Here is a 22,108-nt window from a genome sequence, read left to right as displayed (position 1 = left end):
TGTGTGTGTGTGTGTGTGTGTGTGTGTGTGTGTGTGTGTGTGTGTGTGTGTGTGTGTGTTGTGGTACAGGGACATTTGATACTCTCTAGTGTTTACCAAGGTCTCTTAGGGGGTCTTCATTTAGGAAACCTCAACTTTGAAGAATCAAAACTGCCTCTTGCTTTTGTTGTTCTTGTGTGGTTGGTTTTTGTTTTTTCTTTTGTTGCTTTGATTTTTGTTTTGGACTTAAAGAGGCAATTGCTTACACTGTAAGCATTTGCTGTAACTCAAAGTTGGCAACTTCTGGTAGTGTTTCAACTAGCAACCTGCTCAGGAACTGGGTCTTAGGAAGAGATGAAGAATGGGCAAACTTTAAAGAACAATTTTCTGCTGAAGTAGGTTCTGACATTTTATACTGCCAAGATGGAAGAGCCCTAAGGTCTAGGGTTTCAAGAAACAGCTAAGTGGCAATTTGCTCAGGTGACAAATGGTGTCCTTGACCAAGAGCTGGTGGATAGTTGTATGGTCACTTACCAAGGATCTCTAGCCAGGACTTACTAAGCATGCATTTGCTTGCAATGAGAGAACATCTCTCACCACCAAATGAGGAGTTTTGAAAGAATGACCTCTACGTGAGAGATCGTGGTGTCACCTGACTGCAGTGTGCCTTGAAGTATACAGCTAATTATTCAGGCTTAAGTTAAAATAGAATTTGTACCGAATTTGGCATAAGCTTCCTATCACTTTACACATCCTGAGCTTTCTGAGATAGGATGTCTGGGTGCACATATCCACCCAGAGGCCTACCACAGAGCTGATGCTTTGATTGAACAAGGGTATTGTAGATGGATGTATGAGCTTTCTGTAGGAGGAGGCTATGAATGAGAGAAAAGTGGAGCATGTACCCTTCTCTAGCCGAGGCAAACCCAGTTAGGGCATCTTTGTGTCACAGGGCTTTGAACTGTTGAAGCAGAGATGCACAGTCCCAGTCCATCCCTTTTCTCCGTAGGTTGTGGCTTGTCTTGTTCCTGGAGGGGGCGGGGCTCCACGGAGGTGGTGACTATGGTAATTCTTTATTTTTTTTTTTGCTGCTGTTAAACCAGCAAGTTGCTAAGTTGGTATCCATGACTACAGCTGAGTTATTAGTCTTTGGTCTGAGGATGCTTCCTTAGGTCCTTGGGAGAGCAGTTTTCTGGTAGCAGTAATGGATCACATCACCCTGGAGGAACTGGCCAATGAAAAGCCGAGTTTGTCTCCTGAACAGTCAAATGAAATATGATTTCTATGCCAAGGGGTGGGGGCATTTGGGTTTTAGGGGCGATGGGAGGTAGAACCAAGGCTTGTAAGACAAAACAAGGCAAGGTGGGTTTTTTGTTTGTTTGTTTGTTTGTTTGTTTGTTTTTTAATTTTCTGATCTGGTATATGAGATTTGTAGTTATCTTTTGGTAGGAAGACTTTGTCGCCAAATTTATACTTGGGCTCCTCTTTTCTTCTATGGAAGAGTCAGTTGAGTATCGTTTTGCACAGTATATGGATAGCGTAGTGCTCTAGTCTGTCTCACCAAAGTTTAATCCACGGCAGACAGATAAGTGCACAGTTGTGCAGATAGCAATTCCAGGTCTCTCTGAAATGGTTTCATGGGTCTGTTTAGAAGGAGTGGCCGGGAGCAAGCCTTTTGCACAGATTGGCCTTCATAGGTAGTTTGTTTTTTTTTTATTGACTTCTCCAGGAACAGTTTCAGAAGACTGTAGCCTATGCAGGGAATAGCTGGTGTGTTCACTTACGGCAGGAGCCATAAAGACACGTCCACGGTCCTGAGACTGTCACAGTATTTTTTTTTTATCTCTTCTAGCTAGGTTCTAGATCTGGAAGTCACTCAACTCTGATTGCAGAAGTATCCAAGGGAACATTCTGCAGAGAGGAGGGGTAGCAGAGGAAGATGAAGCTGGGACTCTACGTGAACTGTTTGGCAAGGGAGAAAATTGGCTAACTTTGAGTTTGGCTCCAGAAAAGCAGGCGTAGAGGGGACCTTTTTGTCAACATGCCTAACTTAGCACTGGATCAGAGACAGACACAATGTACATATTATGTATGGAAAATACAGGCTTGTTTCCAAGTAATCCTTTAAGCTGCATGGGCCAAGAGGATTAGCCTGCACTGTCTAGGCAACAGGTCATTTGAGACCAGACCTGACCTGCTCGCACAGTAGGTCAGCAGATAGGTGCTAGCCACACACCCATGGCCAGGTTATAGACTTCCCATGTGCAGACAAAAGTGAAAGGGTTCAACTCAGGTCCCTCCAGCATTTCCCACTAAAGTGATTCCATCCTTTGACTCTCCAGAGCTCCTGGATTCCTTCATGGGCCTCTCACAAGGCTAGCCCTGTTCTGAAGCCAGTCCTTTCTAGAGTGAGGAGGGAGTTGAGGGAACTCATTACCATGGGACAAAACTAGATGAATGGGGTCTCAGCCCTGCTGGCAGCCTTTTCACTCCATTTCAATACAGCAGCTTGCAGAGCTCAGCCTCCTAGGATGGCTGGATAATGACCCGCGGGTGGCGCGTGGCACTCTTTGTTCCCATAGGGACCAAAAGGGCAGGGTTGTGGTGAAAACCCATTTGTACATTCCTGAGGTCCAAGAGTCAACCCTTTAGGAGTCCCTTCATGCCTTAGTTCCATGGTGTGACCATCCATTAGCCTAGTTTTCTTAGCTGCCCTTTGTCTCTCCAAGTTCAAAATACATCAAGTGGCACTTGCTTCTTATGACAGCGTAAGTGAGATGGTGCATGGACTTTCTTTACTTTGGCCTTTTACTTGGTGGCTCCTTTAATTTGTTAGTGCCTGTTTGTTGTTGTTGTTGTTGTTTGTTTTTTGATTGTTTTTTAAGAAGGAGAAATGAGAATGACAAAGGTGTTGTCTTTTTATTCTTTCTTTTTAAACAGCTTGGAAATGTGTTACATGTTTACTATTGGCCATTTCAGAGATTCGTTAAAAAAAAAAGAGTAATGAGCAAATATGACTCTATAGTATATATAATTCTGGTCTCTTTTTCTGCATTGATACGCTTTTCAGCCAAAAAAAAAGTAATGTGCTTATAATAAACAAGACTTGGTAATTTCATTTCTCTTAATATTTTATGAGCTTTTCGCCATGTTACTAAATATTCTTCTATGGCTCTGACTGCATACAAAGTATTCCCTTGTGAGCATGCACCATATTAGTAATATTGTCAATGGTTAGAAAGGAGCTCTCAGAATTTTTGCTGTTATAAATGAAGCACATGGGTAAACCGCAGGTTAGAGTACTTTACAGAAATCGTTGATCTGGATGTGGCTGGGAGCTGTGGGTGTGAGTGCCTCACGTTCCAGGTGTATCTGAGGTCGGTTCAGAAGGCAGTGGGTGGGTGGTAGGGGTGTGACCCAGGCTCAAGCAAGAGTCAAGGACATCCACCAGAGAGCTTGAAACCCTGGGGAAATGCCAAGAGCCAGAATGGAGGCAGAGATGGCACTCTGTTTGAAGTCCATAAAGAGAGGTGCTGCTACTATGACTAGTGGGGGGTCAAAACTAGAATAGGTGCTTGAGGGCAGGATGGACGTGGGTGAGCATAGCTTGTATTCACATCAAGGTTCTGGAAAGAGATGTACCATTGTTCATTATGTATAAAGGTGAAGCGTTCAGAACCCAGATCCCTCGGAACAAGGTGTCTGCCTTCCACTCCAGCACTGTCGACTATGCGACCTGTCCATTCCTTCTGTTATCATTAGCTGTAGCCATCGGTGCTGTCAGGAAGTTTGCCTCATACCGTGCTGGAGTTCCCCTTCTTCACAGCTTCCTCTAACCCTTTCTCATTGGGCACTCTGGGCCCAGACACACGTTTTTGCCCCCACCCCAACCATTTCATAGTGTGATAACTTCCCTGAGCCCCAGCCTTGCCAGGGTAGAAGGGATGCTTAAAGCCTAAGGCTTCCTTCTTTAATGGGTTCATCCTCAATTCTGCTCCTAAGAAGATATGCACTGGGAGGTTGTGGTGGTTTGTATATGCTTGGCCCAGGGAGTGGCACTATTAGAAGGTGTGGCCCTGTTGGAGTAGGTGTGGGCTTGGTTGTGGGTTTTAAGACCCTCATCCTAGCTGCCTGGGAGTCAGTATTCTGCTATCAGCCTTCAGATAAAGATGTAGAACTCTCAGCTCTGCCTGCACCATGCCTGCCCGGATGCTCTCATCGTCCCACCTTGATGCTAATGGACTGAACCTCAGAACTTGTAAGCCAGCCCCAATTAAATGTTGTCCTTATAAGTTGCCTTGGTCATGGTGTCTGTTCACAGCAGTGAAACCTAACTAAGACAGAGGTTAAACCCCAGAAAATGTTCCCTCCAAGTTCTGGAGAGGTTCAAGCTCCAGGCATAGGTGAGGTTGGTATTTCCTGAAGCCTCTCTCTGAAGCTCACAGAAGGCCATTATACTACCAACTCATTGCATGGCTGTCCCTCTAGGGTCACATGGCCCTAAGATCACTTCTGTAAGCCTAACTTCCATCTAAGCATGATGAGCAATCTGATTGGATTAAGGCCCATTCACAGGGGGCTGTTTAACCTCAAAGACCTCTTCAAAGGCCCTATACAACTAATTACTTAAGAATGTCAATTTTTCAACTAACTTTTAAGTTTGCAATAATGATCAAACCACAGATTGTCGCAAACTATTAGAGAAGCCTTCCATCCAGTTGTCCTTGACAGTAACATCCCACATAATGAAAGCTCGGTCAGCAAGGGCCTGCTTTGTAGTAATGAGGACCCAAATTTAATCTTTAGACCTCAGATTTAAAAAATACCCTGGCTTGGCGTGCAGGCGCGCACACACACACACACACACACACACACACACTGGGAGGCAGGGAGTTGTAGCTCAGTGGTAGAGTATTTGATAGCATGCAAAAGGCCTGGAGTTTGATCCCGAGTGTCATTTAAAAAATCAAACAACTACAGCAGCTTTCTCGACCCACAAAGGAGGAAGTTACATTGGACAACACATGGAGTCCATTTAAATTCCTCTTTTTTTCGCTATGCAATCATCAGTTGGGGAGGTGGGCTGTATGCATAATTTTCCCATGTGTGTGATCTAGTTTTCATGATGCAGATTGGAATTGAGGTGAAATCAGATCAGTTTGAATTGCGTATGTGTGCTTAGCAGATTCGTACACAATACTAACACACGAAGTGGCAGACACAGGCAGAGGGATGGCTGCTCAGTCTTCTGAGCATGGCTATTTTGGAAGGAGTGGGATCCTGTTAGAGGAAAGTGGTTATCTAGGGGGCATCTTGGAGAGGACCTCTGGGAGGAGCAGGGACCCTAGCAGTGTGCTGGATTACAGAGGACAGTTGCTCTGAGCCTTGTGGCATACCTATTAGACCTGATGCATCACGTTCTCTTTGTTATCACTTAGATCGCTACCGAGATCAGCCTTCTGTGTTTTAGCTAATGATGCAAAGAGAATTATTCTCAGATTTCACCTGCCAAGTGTTAGTTTAGTACAAAGGTCACAAGCGTACCGGCCAGCCACCAAAGAGAACTGCACTTCTTTTTAGAGCCCTGGGAGTAAAGAGTTATTTTGCTTCTGATGAGGTTTTATTTTAACTTGACATTGGGTAAAATGTGTTCTAATTCTCCACAAAGAGTGTGGGTCGGGTATGGATCAAATACACCGTGACTGCAATTCTTTTAAAAGAAATCATTGAAAAGCTGTTCCTCCTGGGAGCAAGCGTAGCTCATTATATTCTTGCAACTTCATTGATATTGAAGTTTCTCTCATTAATTTCTTTTTCTGAACTAAATGGCACTGAAGTGGTCAGCTTGTTTTGGCCCCGCTCCAGTCCCTCATTCCAGCTGCTGATAATGCCATTTCAGTGTGTTTTGGCACTGTGTTAAGCAACTTACCCAAAGTCCTAATCTGGGGCTTCCGTATTGCCTGTGATGGTAGCTGATTTTCATTCCTTTCTAAATGCATATATTTCACATTTGGTGGCTTGGGACATCATGGCTCACCACCTTGGTTACCGTGAGCATTCTGAGTTAGGCTTCTCGCAGTCATTTTAAGATTTGAATTCTGGTTCTTCTGTGGACCTCACTCCTGCAGAGTGGCTGTGACCTCATCACCCTACCAGTACAATAGGGTTTGGTAGGCTCACTGTTCCTAAGCAACAAGTATTGTGTATCTTAAGGGGAGGGCAGAATCAAAAACCATTTCCTTGATCATCTTTATAGTGTCTCCATTTACAAATCTAGAAACAGAGGCAGAGATGAGGTGGCAGGTTTATCTCATTGAGGACAGGTCATTAGATAAGAGTCCTTGGGTTGTGATTGTCGGTAGCAGGTATGACCCTTACGAATAGAAACCTTTTTAGTCCTGAATTAAACCACCAGAGCCCTTTCATGAAGGTTTTGCCTGCATGTAGATCCGTTCACAACCTTGCCCCTGTAGAAGTCAGAACTGGGCATAAGATTCCCTGGAACACTACTTATAGGGAGCCGTAATCCACTGTGTAGGTGCTGGAAATTGAACTCCAGTTCTCTGCAAGAGCAGCCAGTGCTCTAAACTTCTGAGCCATCATTCTAGCCCCACTCAGAGCTGCTTTTTTTAAAGAGGGACTTAAGATGCTTGTTTTCCAAGCAGACTGCATTGCTAACTCATTGAAATTCCTCAGCCTTTGATTAAATAATAGACACAACAACTTGAGGTAATGGTGGTTGATTTTTAGCTCATGGTTTGAGAGGACAAAGTCCGTTGTGATGGGAGGGCATGGTGGTGGATGGTAAGAGTGTACAGCTTGAACTCCTTACTTCTTGCTAAAACAGGAAGTCTAAACAGAACAGGAAGTAGGCCTGGGCCATTAAAACCTCAAGGCCTGTCTCCCCAGAAACCTACTTCTACAAGCTAAGCCCTTCTTCCTTAAGGTTCCGCAACTTCCCCAAACAGTGCTACTTGCCTTTGGGGGATGTTTCATACTCAGACCAAAACAGTGAGTCCACACTGGTAACCTGTAACAGAACTTCCTGGCAGGGATGAGGGGGAATTCTCATGGGCTTTTATGGTTCTGGTCCTGCTGATACCATGCCTTATGCCTTATAAAAATAAGAACAATGAGCCATTGACATAAAGTAATAAATAAAGTCCTACAGTTCCCTAAAGGAAGCATTTTTATGCAAAAGGAGTACAATTTGGATTGGTTGGGTATACATGTCTACTGTGTGGATGGCTGCATCTTTGCAAAGAGACATTCAGACATAGCATTGAAGTGGGTGACAGAGAAGAGAGAAGACAGGAGAGGTCGAGGTATAGATTCTTGCAAAAGCAGTTTCCTTCCACCAGAATATCAAAGACTGGCTTCACCACAGCCCACTTTGCTGCACCTGGCTGATGAATACAGGCCTATTATCTTTCCTTAACTATAGCACAAGTATTGTTCTCAAATAAAAGATTTTTTAAAGATCTCCCTCCATAACAGGTGTGTTTTTTCATCTAGTTTATTTCTAGACTATTTGCTTTTTCTAAGAACAATATTGACTTTCTTTGTGTTCTTTTCACCCCTTGGAAGCATTCTGTAAGAACTGATGGTGTGAAAGGTGTGCTGTGTGGAAATCAATGCTGTTTGGTGGTACTGTTTCTGTGACTTGGGTTAACCATCTTTCATTGCTAACGAGTATTGGAAGAATAGACACTTGCTGGAGTCTGTCTATCCAGCATCTTGTTTTCATACAGAGGAATAGCCTTTCCTATTTCAGGTGGTTTCTGTGAGCTACAGGAATGATCATATGGTCTAGTGATAGCCAATTATGACCTAGAGAAAAGCCCCAGTCTACAGTGGTTGGCCCAAGGAGTAGGTCAATCAGAATGTACTCTGGATTCAGACAAACACCAGTCACCTTCTTTCTTGAACATTCTGGGTAAGAACCCAGAATGCACAAGAAGTCTGATGTCCATCTTGGCTGCCACAGAGTAAATGAGTACAGAGGCAGAGAGAGTCAACCTGGAGAATCAGAGGACAGGAGGCTGTCCCTGGCTGTGCTTTAAGCTGGTGTCCAGCCCTCACAATCCTGCTTATCTTCTTATGTAAATCATCCTTCTCAGCACTTGCAGTTAGAGGCAAGATCCCACCTCTTTTAGGCCCAAACACTGTTATGTCATGTAGGGCTTGGGGTGCATTGCTTCCCTCTTGAGAGTCAACCAGACACCTTGAAAGATGAATATAATGGTTAGTTTTATTAATGCTGTGACCATAGGCCAGAGGAAACTTGACTTACAGAAGGAAGGATGTCTTTTGGCTCAGAGATTTTAGTCCATAGCCTTTGGCTCTAGGTTCTGGCCCATGATGAATCAGGACATTATGGCATAGAAAGAGGGGGCTCTTTACACCATACAGGGCAAGGCTCAGAGAATGCAGCAAGAACTGGAGAACAGGCTTAGCCTTCAGCTGCCCCAGTGATTTTGTTTGTCCAGCTCAGCCTCACCATCTAAGTAAGGTTCAGGACTTCCCCTTGTCAACCTTCATCTACTAGGGACTACATTCTGTAGGTGAGACTAGGCATGGTACTTCATAGTCAAACCTCAACTAGCGCTGAACTCCTGGGATGTGGTTGGTCTCTGAAAGAAGCGTTGGCTTTTGCACAACACCAAGATATGAATCCTAATCCTCTGCAGAGCTCCTGACTCAACCTATAAAAGAACAAGTGCTAGGCTGAAGGCTTCGGCTTAGGGCTTTCTTTTATCATCTCATAGTCATTTAAGTTGCAGGTCAGGGACCAGAGGTCAAGAGGAATGCCCCACCTCTTGTCTCTATCCCTCCAAACTCAAGCATGCAAAAATAACCCATTGTCAGGCTTTTGACAGAGCAGTACGTGTTTAATAGCAAATCACTTATGTAGGCAGAGAGCGGTGAGTACATACAGCTTAGTCAATGGCCCCGTTTATTGAATGGGGAACATAACCAGCCCTGTTCTCTTTCCATGTTTGCAATTGCCAAAGCTGCCTTAACTCCCTCTAATGACTTCATATTGTCAGGAATGAATCAGCTAAATGAATATGTTGCATCCAGCTCAGTGATGCCATTTCACTTCTGCCAAGTGGTATGTGTATATGAGTGTGTGTGTGTGTGTGTGTGTGTGTGTGTGTGTGTGTGTGTGAGAGAGAGAGAGAGAGAGAGAGAGAGAGAGAGAGAGAGAGAGCACTCGTGCAGGCATGCTTATTTTAGTCTACACCACAGATGCAGTCTGCAGATATCAAAGTCATAGTTGTTTAATGGACACTCATAAAAACTTAAGTATCAACTTTAAAGTTGGAATCCTACAATTTGCTTTACAAATGCCAGAACTCAATGAGGTTACTTTACAGGGCTTCTTCAAGCTGAAGGTTTTGCGATGTGCTTAGTGTAGCTAGGGCAATTCTTGCCCTTCTAAATTTATATGGAGACTGAGGTGTATGTATGCTCTTTAAGGGAAAACTAATACATGCATCTTAGCTAGGCTTATGACCCCCCCAAATGATTAAAGTCCCAGAATATGCTTAGGTTGGGTTGCCCTTGGTGATAGACAATGTGGAGTGGAATAGATATATCCAAGGTGGTTGTGGTGAGATGGGCTCACTCTTACTCAGTTTGGGGGTCTCAGTTTGAGCTGCTTCCTGGAGAGTCACTGTCCTAACAACTTAGGTGACATGCATGGGAAGTCAGAATGTGTTCCCAGTGGACTTGGTGACACCTCTCTGCCCCCTTCCTGTGCCCCCTCATCTCACCACTTCCTGCAAGAAATTCTTGAAGAGCTGAAATTTTCCATCCCTTCTTTTAGCCTAGCTGTGGATATTTTGGGTAATATTCAGCAATTCTCTGTGCTGGTTTGAACTAATACACAGATAAGATCAAAACTCTGTTAATGCTGTTTTAAGGGAAAAACATTTTAAAAATGCATTGGAATCATTAATAGAATTTGAACTCTGGGAGTCAAAAGTTTCCATGTGTTCTTACTAAAAGATAATCTCTTGAGACTTTGCAAATCAAAGACGGAGTCATGAGGGACCCAAGCAGTCATCGGGGAAAACAATTGAACTGGACTGACTTTCTGGCAAAACTTTAGCAGGAGTAGTTGCTCCAATCAAGAAAATTCCTCTGCAGATAAAAATGGTTTTATACCATAGCATCCTATTTCAGAAGTAAGTGTGTAAGTGTGTGTGTGTGTGTGTGTGTGTGTGTGTGTAAGAGAGAGAAGGACAGAGACAGAGACAGAGACAGAGAGACAGAGAGAATGTGTGTGAGTTTGGCTCTTTCTGGCTTATCTCCAAAGAGAGCTGCCGATCCATCTCTGATGCTCTGAAAATACAATACCCATGGCTGTGATTTCTCCCTTCTTCCCTTTCTAGACAAGACATCACTTCCCTACGAAAGGTTCACATTTGTCCACCTGCTTTGTAGGTTGCTAATGGAGTTTACAAAGGGAATTTGAATTCCCAGTCAGAGGTCTCATTAGCACCATGAGGATCTAATAGATTCAGGAGTTGTGTATGGACACTCAGAACCTTTTGCAGCCAGGCAGCATTTATTATTAGCTCTCTGTCATTTTCCCCACCCTGGCTTTGTCTGTAGTCATCTGTGTCACGGGGCAAAAGCACCTGCCTTCATCTAGACGCCTCCAGCACATCAGTCCAAATAGACATTAATACCTGTGATCCTGGTGCTGAAACAAGATTCAGAGGCCATTGGGAAGATGAAAGAACATGCCATAGCCCACACTGGTTCATCTGATTTTAGTTTTTAGTATGATCCTTCTTACTGGTCGCCAGCCAGAGTTTAATTTTAGTATTCATTATTTTCACAAAGAAACCTTCACAGTTGTCTGCGTATTTAGGCAAGCATCTGAAGTGCTTGTGATGTCCGCGTATTTAAGCAAGCATCTGAAGTGCTTATGAATTTGGATAATGACCATTGTGACACCAGGGCACCAGCTTGCCATTCATGGAGGTCTGAGCTATGACGCGTGCTCATCCTGTCCTCATGAAGTCCAGGGAGGTAAATGATACTCTTCCGTGGAAGGTATAGGAGAGTGAGCATCGTCCAGGGCCTTACAGCTGGTGAATGGCAAGGCTAAGATTATGATCTCCATCCATTGCCCTGATGCGTAATCTTCCTGGTCTTTGCTGCCCGTTTTGCTACCCCTCCATGTGCTTATGCGGTCACCGGGGTAATCCAGTCCTACAAGTGTCAAGCTGGACATGAGTGATGACTTAGCCAGGAGTCGAGCAGTGGCCTGCCATAGGTGCCTGCCATGCAGGCATGAAACCTGAAATCAGATCTTAAACACCCGTGAGGAAGCCAGGCATGGTAGCATGTGCCCTGTAATCCCAGGACTGAGAGGTGGGTGCAGTGGATCATGGGACTTGGTAGGTCCCACCTTCTAGCTGAAATAGCTCCAAGTTTAATGAAAAAAACGCCTAAAAACAAGGGGAAAGGTTATTGAGGAAAACACTTGGCACTGATCTCTGGCTTCCATAATTGATAAGGCTCACCAGAACAGACCACACACACACACACACACACACACACACACACACACGCACGCGTGCACGCGTGCACGCACACACACGCACACACACATGCACACGCACGCACACGCGCACACGCACACACACATGCACACGCGCACACACATACACATACACATGCACACGCGCTCGCACGCGCGCGCACACACACACACATACATACACTGTGACTTAACCCAACTACCTCACCATTACCATGTCTTTTGTATACAAAACATAGCTGTGTTTCCTACTGTCATTTCATCAGTAACAACTGAAGTACCCAGACACTTATGGCCTAGCAGAATCCTGGTGTTCTCAGGATTTAGCTCCCTGAAAAAATTGGAAACTTTATCAGATGAAGCTTTCTTTCTGAGAGAGAGAGAAAGAGGGGGGAGGGAGGGAAGAGAAGGAAGAGAGAAAGACAGGGAAACAGGGAGAAAGAGGGGGAGGGAGGAGGAAGGGAGAGGGAGGGAGGGAGGGGGTAGTCTAAGAGGGAGAGTTGTTTTCAACACCCACCCCCTTTTCCTACAATGAGAAAATCGTATTCACCAGATGGCTTTGTTTACGGTTTTTTGGCCCAGCAGCATTTAATCGGTATACATTCGTGGTGATTATGCAACTTGGACTTGAGTTTTGCATGCCCAGACTCTGGCAAGTAGACTTAGAAGAAGCAAACTTAGAACCTTCTCGATCACATCTGGGACAGGTAGAGGGAGGAGGGCATTCCGGATCACATATGGACCTGTGAGAAGAATGGGGGAATACGCAGAGCTCTGCTAGAGCCTCCCAAGCCAGAACTGTGTTTGTCATTTATAGTGGCTGAGCCTTGGATGTGTGGAGACTGTCAGCAGCAGAGTGACCCTGGACATGAACTTAACGTCTACAGAAGACTGGGGGAGGGGAAGGCCGATTTCAGCCACCTCTGAGTACATGCTTCCAGAGGAGCTGAAAATCCTCTCCACTTGAATGTAGAACCGATCGTCTGAAGCGCTACCTACCACTTCTTCTCCTGACTCTGGCAGCCACTGTTCTACTTCCGTTTCTATAAACTTTACTCTTGGTGCCTCATATAAATAGTCATGTGGTATGTGTCATCCTGTGACTGGCTTACTTCATTTAGAAGTATGTCCTCCCAGGGAAATGAGGCTGCAGCGTTCATCAAGGTTTATCTTCCTTTATAAGGCTGGTAATATTCTCCACCCCCATCTCTTCCTGTCTCTCTGACTGTCTCTCTGCCTGACTCTGTCTCTATCACGCTCTTTGTATCTCAATCTCTGTGAGTGTGTTTGCGCACGCACACATTTTAGAAATAAGTAATAAATCATCAACATTTGCCTCTAAAATGTTGAGGTTTGATTTTTCTAACTTTTAAAACAATTTGTTTTAGTTTATGAATATGGATGTTTTGTCTGCCTGTATGTATGAATACCCACAAGCAGGCCTAGAGCCTACCTACATCAAAAGAAGGTGTCAGATCCTCTAGAAGTGGTATGACAGATGGCACCTGTGGGTGATGGGAACAGAGCCCAGGTCCTCTACAAGAGCAACAAGTACCCTTAACTCTGCTGAGTCAATTCTCTAGCCCCAGAAAAGAGGGTCTTTAAAAAAAAAAGATCACAGTACTATTAATTCTTTCTTAATGCTAACCAATATACAGTTAGTGTTAATGGTCAGGCTAATTATCTCCAAGGGGGAAAATAAAACAACTTATGTCAGATCTAAAATACCCTGTTCTCGGCTATTGACTTGTCTGTTATTTGTTGGACACAGGCACCTACTGAGTAGTCTTGGTTGGTCTAGTTCTAGTTGCATAGACCAGTTTTGCCTTGGACTTGGGGCCATCCTCCTGCCTCCACACCCTGAGTGACGATGTTGCAAATGTGTGCCTCTATTCCATGCCTATAGCTTGTGCACTTGCCTTTGACATTTGTTTTTCTGAACAGTTCTTTCTACCACTTTCCTCTGGACAGAATTAAAGACTAATTCTGTCATTAGTCTTTAGTCATTAGTGTTCATTGCCCTCTAGCTTTCTGCAGTTTCATTGCTGTTCTTTGGTTTCCCCTCTGTCTCTTGCTGATACCCTCATCCTCGATTCATTGTGGATCTATAGTCCCAAATGCTTCAGGCAGGAGGTCCCTTACATGGAATGACCCACACAGTTTGAGTGTCTGTTTTATGATATTCACAGGACCAGAAGTGGTTCAGATTTGAGCCTTTTCACAGTCTGGAGTATTTGTATGGACTTTACTGGTTGAACAAACCTAATCATGAAATTTGAAATCTCAAATGCACCAACAACTGGACTCATTCTATTCCAAGCTGTCATGTAACATGTGCACAGGACTGAATGTCATATTGACACTGGAAGAAGTTTTAGGGTTGAGGCCTTTGAATTAGGGATTTGAATACGAGTGATCACCCTGCTTGTCCATCATAAGACACATGATAGGTGATTTTTCTCTTCCCATGATGTTTCCAAACATTGCCACATTGAAACCGATGGTCTTTGTTTTTTATGTGGCATGCAGATCATTTTGGAAGCAGCCAGATGAATGATATTGTATTCATGAATTCATTGAATTGCCTTGCTAGTTGCTAGGAGCTCAGGCTTGTAATTGCTTTATGAAAACTGGCTAAGAACAGTGTCCTTATCATTCGCCAGTGTTCCTTATCGTTCTGTGGATCACTGCCCTTCAGGAGCCCTGGGTATAGCTTCAGCTCACCAAAGAGCAAAACCCACCAGGCTCTGGGTAGAAACACTCTCCAGAGGGAGCAAGAGGTTGAGCAGTTTGGCATCCAGTGACTTTCCCGATTATGGTTCTTTGATTAAATGAAAAAATGTTAAAATTCCGTTCTCTCTACAGACGATGGGAGAAGTGGCCTCTTGAGTTGGAAGAGAAACAAAAAGCAGCATGGAGCATGTTTGCCAGTGTGGTCTTACCTCGGCTCCAGTGAGGGAAGCAGGCACCAAAGAGGGAAGCAAAAGAGAGAGACGGCTGGACAGAGGAGAAAAATCAGAGGTCCCAGGGCAGGGAAGGGGTGGGAAGTGCACCCCTCTCCAGCCTTCACCTTAACCTCTAGTCTGTCTCTGTTAGCTGCTAAGAAGAGAACAATTTAATCCAACCAGCTTGGGCACGGAAGGCATGCTACGCTGATTAGAACAAACTCAGCATAGTTTTTAATGGAAAAATAATGCTCTCTTTCCTGAGTTTTAACCTCCAAAACAATTTATACATTTTTTAAGGGAAAGATCTGGATGAAAAGTTTGTGAATCTTAAGGAAAGGTGGTGGGCATTTGGGGATGTTTGGGGATGGGGAAGGGTCATTCTCAGAGTGCCTGGTGCATTGGGTACAGTTTACATACAGTAAAACTTCTCCTTCCTAGTGACTTCTCAGAATCTCAGGTGTGTGGATTGTACAGAATTGTTGCTCAGCAGATATGAGTCTGTGATAACTGTTCTTTCAGGAGATTTTACACTTCTCTTTGGCCTCATCTTGCAAGGCATCTCTCTTGAAGCGGGCACAATGGCATCTTTCAAGACCTCCAAACTGTTTGAGGGGATAGCATTCTTAGCCTTGGGAACAGGGGAGGAGATAGAAGGCCGGATCACTACAGTCTCTACAGCTGTTCACAGCAAGGGCACCTTAAGCCTTGCTTCTTAAGCTAGGCGCAATAAGGCCCCGTGTGGATTATGATGGAGGCTTGGAGACTGACCCGGGCTGGCTGTCTTTCCTCCTAGTTCTTTGCCCTTTCTCAGCGCTGTAGCTACTTATTTATAGCCAATATGGGGGTGATGGTATTTCCCCTACTAAAGATCTGCCTAGAAGATGTTCTGCTGGCTCATAGTTAGATGCTGAGAAAGCATTTGACAAAATCCAACACCCCTTCATGATAAAAGTCTTGGAAAGATCAGGAATTCAAGGCCCATACCTAAACATAATAAAAGCAATCTACAGCAAACCAATAGCCAACATCAAAGTAAATGGGGAGAAGCTGGAGGCAATCCCACTAAAATCAGGGACTAGACAACGCTGCCCACTTTCCCCCTACCTATTCAATATAGTACTTGAAGTCCTAGCCAGAGCAATTTGACATCTAAAGGAGATCAAGGGGATATAAATTGGAAAGGAAGAAGTCAAAATATCACTATTTGTAGATGATGTGATAGTATACATAAGTGACCCTAAAAATTCCACCAGAGAACTCCTAAACCTGATAAACAGCTTCAGTGCAGTAGCTGGATATAAAATTAACTCAAACAAATCAATGGCCTTTCTCTACACAAAGGATAAACAGGAGGAGAAAGAAATTAGGGAAACAACACCCTTCACAATAGTAAACTCATTCTTATTTAGCAGAGGTCTAAATGTCACCTCAAGCCCCACCCTGATTTCTAGATTAAAAAAAAAAAAAAAACAGGTGATTTTTTTTCCCTAAGTACCATCTAGGGATGCTCTTATGGGACACTTATAAGCCACATGTGGCTGTAAATTCATTAAAGTCACATGGCATTGACCATTCAGCTCCTCACCTGTGTTAGAACATTCACAACTCCACAAGTAGCTGCCACCTCCTATGCTGGAGAATTCAAGTTACAGAACACACTTGTCCCTTGCAAAGGTTCTTTCTTGCAGTTCTTCACACCTGCAGGGTGTGAGCACTGAGAATCTGCTGTAAGGACCCGGTGTTTGGTTCTAGGGCTCTATTCTCCTCACCAGATCTTTTTGTACAATTAGAAAAGAAATGTACTGACTCCAGGGACTGTAGGTTCCTAGAGATAATGAGCTTCTTGCAGGTGCAGCTCAGAGCTAGGGAGCCCCTCCAAGGGAAAGGGTGAAGTTGTCCTGAGAGGTGGCAGAGTCTCTAAGTGCCTTTGAGCCCCAGAGTCCTCTGTGTAGACAGACTCTCTGGGCATTAAGGCTGCACATTCCTAAGTTCTAATGGCCTGTTCCTTTTCCCTCAGAGCTACCAAATGTCCCTATATGGGTTCCACAAGTGTGGTTGCTATGAGTATGAGACATGGAATCTTTCACTCCCGCATTGAGTACAGGTCCATCTTGCAAAGGACCACGGGCCAGGACACTTCAGTTCCCTGTTTGGGGGGTTTCATCTGCGTGAGAAGTGGGTGAAAGGAATGCATTGTGTAGGTTAAATAACTGCGGGCTTCCTGGCTGAGGATGGAAAAGGCAGCCACCCACTGGCGTGAGAAACGCATTTCTGCTTATGCTCCAGAGGGCTCATTAGAGAGGCTGTTAATAAGGGCTCTGTGCCCAGCTGTCACCTTCTTGCTTCACCTAGTGAGCAGGTAGCAGAGCAGTAAGCTCTTGATGGCAGGTCCTGGGGGTGGCTGGGACTATCCCTGCCCACACTGCACTCAGGGAAGCGGGTTTTCTGAGCCTGTTTTATAGAAGAGGGTACAGCATGGAAATGGTGGCTAGGAAAGAATGGGAGAGAATGTCCCAGACACAACATGTTGCATATGCTTCCAGTGTAACACAGGAACACCTCCCCAACTTCTGAGCTTGTGCAGTTTGGGCCTGTGCATTTATTGTTGATCTTCACATCTCTACAATGAGCAGACTTTGCAGACCACTGCCTGGTGCCCAGTAAGCCCTCAGTGATGGCTTGTCATTGTCATCGTTTTCCCCTTGTCCTCTTAATAGTTTTATTCTGAGTAAGAGGGAAATTGGAGCTAGGGATATGACTTGGTCAGTAAAGTGTGTACCATGTAAACATGAGGACCTCTGATGGGATTCCTGGTGCTTGCTGCTCAGCTACTCTAGCTGAATCTCTGAGCCCCAGATAAAAGTGAGTGACCTCATCTCAAGAAACGTGGGATGACTCCTGCTGCACATATGTCAATGCATGTGTATATATACACATGGGAATGGGTGAATCTATGAACAATTAATAGAAATTGTCTCTGTGGTTACACACACATACACACACACACACACACACACACACACACACACACACACACACACACACACCACCTGCTATCTACTTTGTGCTAGTTGCTTACAGTTTACTAAGACCTATTCTGCTCATCATTAAAATAGGGGTACTATCTAGGGAGCTCCTTGTGACACTGAAACTTAATGTCCTCAAGTTCCCTGTGCAGAGCTAGACATAGAAAAGGTTAGGTCTTCTTCCCTTCCATATGAAAGCACCTTTTCTGTTTAACCCCCAAGTGATAGGTGAAATTGCACTTGAGGGGGTGAATCTAACAGCCAAATGAGGGGGTGAATCTGGGCAGTACATGCAATGCAATTAGAAAACTCAGTGCACTGGCTGTTGATACCTGGAAACTGGTGTCATAGTTACAAAATGGTTCCTTTCAACAGTGGAATAGTTCTTTTGATGATGATGATGATGATGATGATGATGATGATGATGATGTGCATGCTTGTTCTTTGTGCAATCAAATTTTAAGGGTTTTCAGAATTTTAATGTGAAGGTTTTAAATAAATATCAATAAACCAACAGCTTTCAGTAGAGATGAAATAGAATCGTATAAGCTTCTATGAGATTTTTTTACTTAGCCATTTAACCATTTAAGAGCTGTGCAATCATGACCCTAAACTAGCTTATAACCTTTTATTTTACTTAATTCTTTGATTAGCACAATAATTATATATATATACATACATATATAATATATATAATATATTATATAATATATATTATATAATATTATATATATATATATATATATATATATATATATATATATATATATATATATGGCATAATGTGATGTTTTGATCCCTGCACGTACTGGGTGTGATCAAATCACAGTAATCAGCATGTTCCTCACCTTCAGTTTCTATCATTTCTCTATGATAGGAGCACTCAAACTCCTCCCCTGTAGCTCTTTTGAGGTACATGCAGTGCATCGCTGTTAACTGCGTTTTCCATTATGCCACAGACCACTGCTGTGTCCTCCTCCCATCTGACATTGTGCTGTAACATTGTGCTGAAGTTTGCTGATTCAGTCTCTAGATAGCCACAAAAAGCGTTTATTTCTCTCAAATTACAAGTCAAGAAACTGGGAAATGAACTCACTCAGCCAGGGTCCAGTGAATTTGAGTCCAGGGCCCTTATAATTAGTGCTTTCTACCTGTGATGGTTAATGTTGACTGGATTTAGAATTATCTAGGAGGCAAGCCTGTGGGGGTGTCAGGAAGGGTGTTTCCAGAGAGGTTTATGTGGGGATGGAAGAGCTACACCAAATATGGGCAGTACGACTCCCCAAACTGGGGCCCTGCACTGAATAAAAAGAAGAAATCAGACTGAGTGCCACCATTCACTGTTCACTCTCTCTTTCTCCTGACTGTAGACAGACACGGTACATTGCGACCAGCTGCCTCTTGCTCCTTCTGGTCTACCTTCTCCACCATGATGCATGGTGACCTCAAACGAAACCTTTTGCCCTTACGTTGCTTTCTGTCAGACATTTTGTCACAGCAGTGGGAAATTAATTAATGCACTCATTAGGTGACTGATAATTTAGAGATTCCAGAGACAGCGGGGAGCTACGTTTCCTGCTTAGCATTTATGTGCATGTCATGCCCACCTATGATTAGGAATCACAGAGGTGCAGTGGAGGATGGGTGGGCAGCAAGTGTAAGTCAAGGTTGATCCTCATCCTTGAGGACAGTAGACTTCCTAAGCTTGGACTCTGATGCTCCACCTTATTGGTTCCCCTTAGCCTATGGCCGGTTCTATTCCTAGAGTCTGCCTTAGACACAGGGAAGAAGCCATGGCTTTGCAGCGAGGCTCCACCTTCCAATTATAGGTGAGCCAAAAAAAAAAAAAAAAAAGCCAGATAGGTCCCAAGTTACTGCTTCTTGCTTCCCTATGGATTCTAGCCCACAGCTTATACTCATTCTCAAGGGACCAAAATTGGCACAAGACACACCAAGTCCAAGGTCTCAGCACAAAAGAGATTTATTTGCCCCAGAGGGACAAAGAGCAGGGAACAAGAGACAACGTCAAAAGATAGAAAATGAGAGAGAAGAGGACAAGGGGCCACAGGAGGGAGAGGGAGAGTCATTTGCCCCAGAGGTTCAAAGGCCTGCCTCTGAACAGAGAGGAGACAAACATGGCAAATGGCAGTTTATAAAGAGGAAAGGGGAGACCCGGTGTCAGGATGAAGGGTTTTTATTGTTGTTGTTTTGTTTTGTTTTGTTTTGTTGTTGCTGTTTTGGATTGGATTGGACACGTTAATTAGGTGAGCCAAAGGGGCCCTTGATTGCTAGACTTCAAGACTGTGATAGATGGACCTTGGTGGTCAGCTTCAAGAGGAGGAAGAGGCTAAATAATGGAATAGACCTTGGTGGCTAGCTTTAGGAATATAATCCAACAGTTCAGCAAAGCAGAGGGAATGGGAGAAGGGCAAGGCCTGCCAGAGCCATGTTCACCATGCTCTGAGTCTTCTACATCTCGCCACATCCCTCATTGCCTTTCTCTCTCCATTCTTCGTGCGTTGCTTGAAATCTCCCTGCTGCTATAAAACCACTCAGCTCCAAACCCATCGCTGTCCCACATTGCTGCCTTCAGCAGTGGAAGCTTGCACTGTCCGCTGAGCCCTTCCCTACACCCAGCCAGGCCTTAGCAGGGAACACAGACAGCCCAAGTCTTTTGCCCAGAGCTATACAGCTAGAAAAGCAGAATCATGAGTTGAGTCTGGGCATTTGAGCCCTGGAACAGTGTTTCCAGCCTTTGCCTGCTTCCTCACTGCGCACAAGGGACTATTGCCATTCCTTCCTACCCTGCACCCTAGCTCTTTCCTCCATGAGTAGCCTGTCTGCCTTCTCTTCTCCTGGTTCCCCAGCCATTCATTTCCTATGCTTTCCATTATTGGGTCCTACTTAGTCACAGTTATTCCTCCATGGGGTGGAAAGAGTCAGGCTTCTCTGTTCTTTCCTGATCCAGGCTCAGGTCAACCTTGTCTGTGTTTCTAGCACCTTCCTCAGAGCCCTGACATTTACCTGTTCTCAGTATAAACAGTAGCAATGGATGAGGGTATTTACCAAGCTTACATATGCCAGCTCCACGAGAGCCCTTCATTGCCCTTGAGCCTCTTCCTGCAAGTCTGTTTGGAGAAGAAGGGAGTGGAGTGACTGAGCCTGACACAGTGGGGTTGAACTTAGGACCCGTGCTTCAGACCCTGGCCCTTCACATATATGTACAGAAGTGGCTCAGCTAGAATAGGGAATTTCAAGTCAGTGCTTAAACATATGGACCTTTTTAAATGCTCCTGAAAATCAACTACAAGGTGATCCAAGGACATCTACTGCCCAATGTCCTTGACCCACGGCTCACCCCTGACACACATACTATGGGTTTCTGACAGCCCCTCCTAGCTGTTTGCCAGTGAGCCTAGGAATCAGAGTGGAACCCCTACTCTTTCAGGGTATGCTCCATACCAGCCTGAGCTGGTTATTAAGTGAGTGTCCCTATCTTTGGATGATATTAGGCTGCCTCCTGTACACCTCTTCCACGGGTAAGGTGTCCTGTCACCTTCTGACCACCTGGCATTTCTGCAAGCCTTGGCAAGGGTCTTGGGCCAGGGTTACCAAATGTTAATGAGGGATGCAATCAGGAGCTCCTGACCTTTGCCCTTGGGTTCTGCCACCTTGCCAATTTAGGAAGGTAATTTATTAAACAGAAGTCTGAATAGGGTGTGGAGAGGAAATTAACCTTTAAAATTTATGGCCCTTCCTCAGCATTACTGTGAGAGCCTCCAGCCGTGCAATTAGAGGCTGTTGGGCAGCTACCGTGTGAAATTGCTTCTTCAGGATCCCTGTAGGTTGTGAGTGAAACAGCTCCCAGGCAGGGTCAAGGCAAGCAGGCAGGTGGATTTCCTCCCGTGGGAGGGTCATGGGGGTTCTCCTGGGAAAAGGGTGAGAGCTCAGTTAGGTCTGTGGGGGAGAGAAGAACAAATGACCCATCAGGACTCAGCCCTGAAGACAAACACTCTTTGGGCAGCAAGAGATCACCCCTCAAGCACTACTTGATGACCCCATGAAGGGCCTGTTTTCCCCAGCTCCCAACTCTAGATGAAAGCTGGGTGCCCTTGCCTGAATAGCTTGACTTCTCTGAGTACCCCTTTCAGCCTTTGTGTGAGGAGGAAAGAAATGAGAGGAGCTGGAGGTCTGTTTCCAGCATGAAGTCTCTGTCACCCACAGCTGGGAGCTTTGAGTCTCCCATGGGTTTCCTGTCCTTTCCCACATTGGGTGTCTATTTCTCTTTTGCTTTAAAGTACACCCCCCTTTTCTTCATTATTAGTGTAAAGTAACTTGCATTTACTAACTGTTGTGTAGTTTCTCTCCAATGGGATCTTGTCTCAGAGTGTCCAGTTTCCCTTTGGGATCAGCTTTGTAGACTGCAGGGGCTCTATAAATGCCACACGGTGTCAGGAAACTACAGTTCTAAAAGCAAGTGTTGGAATCAGCCTGTGGGGGACAGCTTTGGTGGTACAAGTGGGGTTCTGTATCAGAGTGCCCGTATGTGTGTTGGCTGGGAACTGCTTGTGACCTATCTACCTACTTACCATGGC

General features: G+C 44.7%; 1 protein-coding gene across 3 annotated transcripts in view; it reads left to right on the top strand.

Annotated features, from left to right (window-relative positions):
- Slco3a1 (solute carrier organic anion transporter family member 3A1) overlaps positions 1 to 22,108 on the top strand; it is a 281,111-nt gene that overhangs the window by 51,985 nt on the left and 207,018 nt on the right. The gene's annotated exons all lie outside the window — the stretch shown is intronic.

The sequence above is a fragment of the Mus pahari genome, chromosome 1 (genome assembly GCF_900095145.1).
Source record: "Mus pahari chromosome 1, PAHARI_EIJ_v1.1, whole genome shotgun sequence".
NCBI lineage: Eukaryota > Metazoa > Chordata > Mammalia > Rodentia > Muridae > Mus > Mus pahari.
Note: the sequence above shows the minus strand (reverse complement) of the source record. Positions and strands in the feature narration are given on the sequence as shown.